General features: G+C 47.5%; 1 long non-coding RNA gene across 1 annotated transcript; it reads left to right on the top strand.

Annotated features, from left to right (window-relative positions):
* Positions 1–1,138: 1,138 nt before the first annotated feature.
* On the top strand, positions 1,139–3,803 carry LOC131411910 (uncharacterized). The gene is made up of 3 exons (XR_009221669.1): positions 1,139–1,263; positions 2,434–2,533; positions 3,602–3,803. It is a non-coding gene; the product is annotated as an uncharacterized LOC131411910 (long non-coding RNA).
* The last annotated feature ends 1,853 nt before the right edge of the window (positions 3,804–5,656 follow it).

Here is a 5,656-nt window from a genome sequence, read left to right as displayed (position 1 = left end):
AGTGTACAAAAGGAGGAAAACTCTTTTTTTCCCCCGCTTTTCTTTTTTGTGAGGAAGATCAGCCTTGAGCTAACATCTGATGCCAATCCTCCTCTTTTTTTGCTGAGGAAGATTGGCCCTGAGCTAACATCCCTGCCCATCTTCCTCTACTTTATATGGGACGCCGCCACAGCATGGCTTGACAAGCGGTGCATCAGTGCGCTCCCGGGATCCGAACCTGCGAACCCCGGGCCGCCACAGCGGAGCACGCACACTTAACCCCTTGTGCCACTGGGCCAGACCCAAGGAAAACTTTTGATATCCGTCTTTCCAAGAATTTTGTCTTCTTTATGTCACCCATCTCAGCCCTTCTGGAGCTCAGTCTGCCTTCTTGCTTTTGAAAACTCCAGGTTATCCACTGTTTCCATGGCAGAATGGGGAATCCAGATCTCCACCATGGGCATAAAATTTTACAGGCAAAATTTAGGCCAGGAATAGATGTCCTGAAAATAATTAGCTGGACTCGCCCAAGGGTAGAAAGAGTTCTGTGCAGTGTCCAGGCATTGAAGCTGTTCTGTCTTAAGGCAACTGTAACCCCTGTCAGTGGATGAGGATTGGAGAGACTCCTAAAATGGTCCCCACTGCCTGCATACTTTCCTCCCTTCTGTTTCAATATTAAGCCTCTATAACTTTGAGTAGGTTCATCCTTTTTTAAAATTCAGTCAGTCAAGGTAGGTTAGATTATGCTGTGGTAACAAACCTCAGTGCTTAAAGCAACAAAGATTTATTTTATGCTCATTCCACGTGTCCGTCTTGGAGTGACTGGGGGCCCTCCTCCATGGTCCTCACGCAGGGATCCAAGCTGGTGGAGTAGCCACCCTGTGGAATGGTGACAGCAGCGGTGGCAGGAAGAAGGAAAAGCACAAATTGCGAATTGGCTCGTGGAGTCCGCCACTGGGAAGTGACCCAGGTCACCTCCGCTCACTCTTCTTTGGTCACCAAAACTCACAGGGCCTCGTTAGGAGGGCGGGGAAGTGCAATTCTACCAAGTTTCCAGAAGGGGGAGAAGGAGAATATGGGTAGCCAGCCTTAGTGATCAGTACAGTAATCCTTTTTTCCTGTTGAATTCTCACAAAACCTGTGCTCCATTTTAGGATTAAGGAAACAGCCTGGGTCTCTGCCATCCTTGGGGGAAAGAAATACATCCACTTGCCAAGCTCCTGGTGACATCTTGTGGCAGCTGCGAAGGTGGGAGGAGCAGGTGACCTGCTCCCTCGCCTCCAAGTGAGAGTTACTAGAACTGGCCGGGCCTGCTGGGCTGAGGGAAGACCTGGGGGCTGGGGAGGTAGGGTTATAATAGGGTTTATAATAGGGCCCAGGGCCCCCAGGGAGGGAGGAGAGGGGCATGGGGTCTTTGAGGAGTGGAAGGAATGTGACGTCACTTTGCACTCCCAGCAGAGAAGCAGGTCACATGATGAGTGGCACTCCATGTGATGGGCATTGCATCATGTCCATAGTATAAGCTAAGTGAAAAAAGCAGGATACACAAGTACGACTGGACTACAGTTTTAAAAGAGTGTGTGTGTGTGTGTGTGTGTGTGTGTGCGTGTAGCAGGTATGAATCTCAGCCAGCAAAGTATATGAACAAGAATATTTAAGTCCTTTATTTCTTTCTTTTTTTTCTTTTGGTGAGGAAGATTGGCCCTCAGCGAACATCCATGGCCAATCTTCCTCTTTTTGCTGAGGAAGATTGGCCCCGAGCTAACATCTGTGCCCATGCTCCTCCACTTTGTATGTGGGACGCTGCCACAGCATGGCTTCATGAGCAGTGCCATAGGTCCACACCTGGGATCCAAACCTGCGCACTGTGGGCCGCCAAAGTAGAGTGCACGAACTTAACCACTACGCCACTGGGCCAGCCCCACCTTTATTTCCTTTTAATTAACTTAACTCTGCCTCCCAGCCCTGACTCGTCCTGGTGGGAATTTACCCTTGTTGACTCTCAGGCCCCCATCACCACAGTTGTGCTGTAGTCCCTGGTCCATACGGCAAAACACGGCTATGCTCCTGTGATTTTTTGTCATATACAAGCAAAGGTCCCGCTGCAACCTCCCATCCTCGGTTGCTGTGGGCATTGGTGCCTGGCCTGGGTGCAGGAATCTTTGAGAGCCTGGAGACTTGCTCCTTGGACCCACCCTCTGAAGCATCACCTCAGAAGTCTTGCCACCACCCTCCTCACATACTCACCTTTCCTTTCTCCCTTCATCCCTAATTCTGTCTCTGCTGCCTCAAGACCTCTCTCCCTCCCGCCCCTTCAGGACACATCATCCCTTCACTGGGTGTAAGTTTTCACACCCAGAAAGTATATTAGCTCTGCTACAATACTTGAGTGAAGGGATTACTAGCAACATGGGAACTAGATGATTTGAAAATTTTCCTACTACAACCTCCTAGAAATGCTGAGCTTTCAAGGAAAAAAAGAAAAGACAAGAAACCTCCAGGTACCAAGTCTAGAGCCAGAACTTCATCTTCCTCCAGGACGCAAGAAGCAATGGTGAGTAAAGAAATGGGCACACCAGTGGATAAGTCTAAAGATAATACTAATTTATAAAACTAATTTAGGATATATAAAAATGAGATGGGACCAAAATACTAGACGACAATAATATATTAAATGGGAGCGTGATGATCTGATTTAATGTTTTAATGTCATTGAATTGCTTAGGAGGGGAATAAAGACATTGATTCACTTTTTATTTTGTAACATCAAATATGCATGTTCAAAATTTAGGGTATCCAGTAAAATAATAAAAACTGAGTGTACATCTTCCATGGGAGATGGAGGTTAAACATAGTCTGGATTTCCATCTGAAAAGGGAGATGGAGGAAAAATCCAGAGAATAATATATGAGTTAAGAGTCAGAAAAAATTCTCCCATATATATACAAGACTTAAATTACCTCCCAGTGCTACAGTGATCATTTATGGAGAGGGAGGGTCCAGGTGAGTTATAGCCTCTGTTTCATACTTGTGATGGGAAGCCTCCAAAATGGCCTCCAATGGCCCCGACGTGCTGGTACTCTCACCTGCGTGGTCCTTTCCCACAATGCAGCAGGGTTACCCTGTGTAACCAGCAGGAGTGATGGTACGGCACGGCACTTGGTGTTGAGGTTACAAAAGGCTGCATCTTCCATCTTGGGCTCTCTCTCTCTTGCTATCTCATCATTTGCTCCTGGAGGAAACTTTGTCACGAGAAGCCCTGTCAAGAGGCCCACGTGTGGCCTCCTGCCAACAGCCACCTGCGTAAGCTTGGAAGCGGATCCTTTAACCTCAGTCAAGCCCTCAGATAATGGCAGCCCGGGCTGACTTCTTGGCTGCCACCTCCCTCGAGTCCCTGAGTCAGAACCCCCTGGATAAACTGCTCCTGATAACTGTGAGATAACAAGTGTTTGCGGTTTGAGCTGCTAGGTTTGGGAGATAACTTGTTAAGCAGCAATAGATAATTAATATACTTTTTGTGCAGTTTTCAAATTCTACATAACATACATATATTGCTTTACAACCAGAAGAAAGATTTTTTAAATGATCAATCAACTAAATCCCTCATTCCGGTGTGATACAGGACAGCCAGCTCAGTCATCTTGTCACTGTGGGTGCCTCACGCATCTATTCCAGCTGAAGTCGCCACTTCTCCTGCGCCCAGACAGCAGCCACGCCAGCGCGGCCTGAACGGGGGCTGGCCTTAATTTTGCCAGGAACTCTGGCCTTGCAAAATATCCCATAAAACGGGATGATTCTTTTCATGTAATTCAGGTCCCGCAAATGTAGCTAAAAATCAGTTAATTTCTTTGGGAAGTTGGATAACTTTTATACTTGATTAACTGATTCATAATTGTATAAACTAATAAATAACATTTGATTCCAACATATTAGCTATGTTGTTGTGCTCACAGAGGAGTTTCTAAAGTTGGGAATATACATTATTCTTTTGAAGGCCAACAGGCCTAGAGGAGAGTATGGAGTGGTGGAAAGAATGCTGAAAGAGCTCTGTGGCTTTGGGACAAGTCACTTTGCCTCTCTGGGCCTCCGTTTCCTCGTATGTAAAATGGCGAGGTTGGGGGTATTAATCTCCCATGACTCTAACGTGCCGTGGAAGTTTGGCTCTTTGGTGACAAGCTATCTCAAAGCCAGCCTGAGCCTCCCTCATGAGAGACTCTGTTCTGTCCAGTATAGGAGACACTAGCCACAGAGGGCTATTTAAACTGAAATTAATTGAAATTAAAATTAAAATTGAGTTTCTTGGTTGCAGTAGCCACATTTCAAGTGCTCGACAGCCACACGTGGCTAGTGGCCAATGTGTTAGATGGTACATAGTTACAACACTCCCATCATCCCAGAAAGTTCCATTGGACAGCACTGCTCTAAGGTCTCGCCTCTCAGTGTGGTCCACGAAGCAGCATTGGTGTCACCTGGGACCCCTTAGAAATGTAGGATCTTGGGTCACCACCTGGATCTGCTGAATCAGATTCTGCATTTTAACAAGACCCCCAGGCGCTGCCTGCACGTGTGAGTTGGAGAAGCATGGCTATCAGGAGCACTGCCACCAAGTAAGTGGCTGGAAGTAGAGTGGTGCTTAGTTGTGTGGCCTCTGTATAGACTCCAGGGACTCATAGCCTGGCTCTCTTATCAGCTGTGTGACCTTATCTACTGCATAGGAAAATCTGAGGCTATAACAAGATAACGCAATGATCACGGTGCTAACACGCAGCAAATGCTCTCTAGATGGCGGCTGTTGCTATGTTTGGATTTGATGAGGTTGAAGGTCCTGGCCAACCCCAAGCCCAATGCAGACTGCGGGGCCAAGAGTGGCTGTTCCCGTCGCCGCCACAGGGTGGTGCTGTGTCACCAACATGTTTACCTCTCCAACAGGCTCCCAGCTGGCTCCCCTGCAGGAAGCCAGAATTTGCCCTGAGACTTCCAGGTCTCTGTTTCTGATTACCAAGCACGACTGGGCAGCCAGGACACCAATCCAAGCATTCATCTGACAGATAATGGGAAAACAGGCCTCAGCTTTGTGCCTGGCTGGAATGCAAAAGTAAAGTCGGCCCAGAGTTGAATAAGGTCTGTCTACAAGTGTAGTGGCAGCAGGAGGCTCCTGTGGGAAAGCTGGGGGGAGGGAAGCAGAGAATTCTGAGTCAGCATCTGAATGACCTGGGCTCCTCATCCCGCAGATTCAAGCTATGGCTCTTTTTTTTTTTTTTCTTTTTGTGAGGAAGGTCAGCCCTGAGCTAACATCTATTGCCAGTCCTCCTCCTTTTTTTTCCCCAAAGCCCCAGTAGATAGCTGTATGTCATAGTTGTACGTCCTTCTAGTTGCTGTATGTGGGACGCGGCCTCAGCATGGCCGGAGAAGCGGTGCGTCGGTGTGCGCCAGGGATCCCAACCCGGGCCGCCAGTAGCAGAGCGCGCGCACTTAACCACTAAGCCACGGGGCCGGCCCAATAGTTGTCTTTTTAAGATTGACATGAAGATGAAGTGAATTTGGTAAAAGTAAGTTGATTCATCGAAAAATAGTGAGTTATAGATAGGTGTTTATCTGAAGTTTGGGAAACACTGGAATCCACTCACGCAAAAGCATTGGTGAGTAATATAGACTACGCTAGGAATTTAATATTTCA

This window comes from Diceros bicornis, chromosome 12 (genome assembly GCF_020826845.1).
Source record: "Diceros bicornis minor isolate mBicDic1 chromosome 12, mDicBic1.mat.cur, whole genome shotgun sequence".
NCBI classification, from domain to species: Eukaryota; Metazoa; Chordata; class Mammalia; order Perissodactyla; family Rhinocerotidae; genus Diceros; species Diceros bicornis.
The sequence above is the reverse complement of the archived record's forward strand: the minus strand, read 5'-3'. Positions and strand labels throughout refer to the sequence as shown.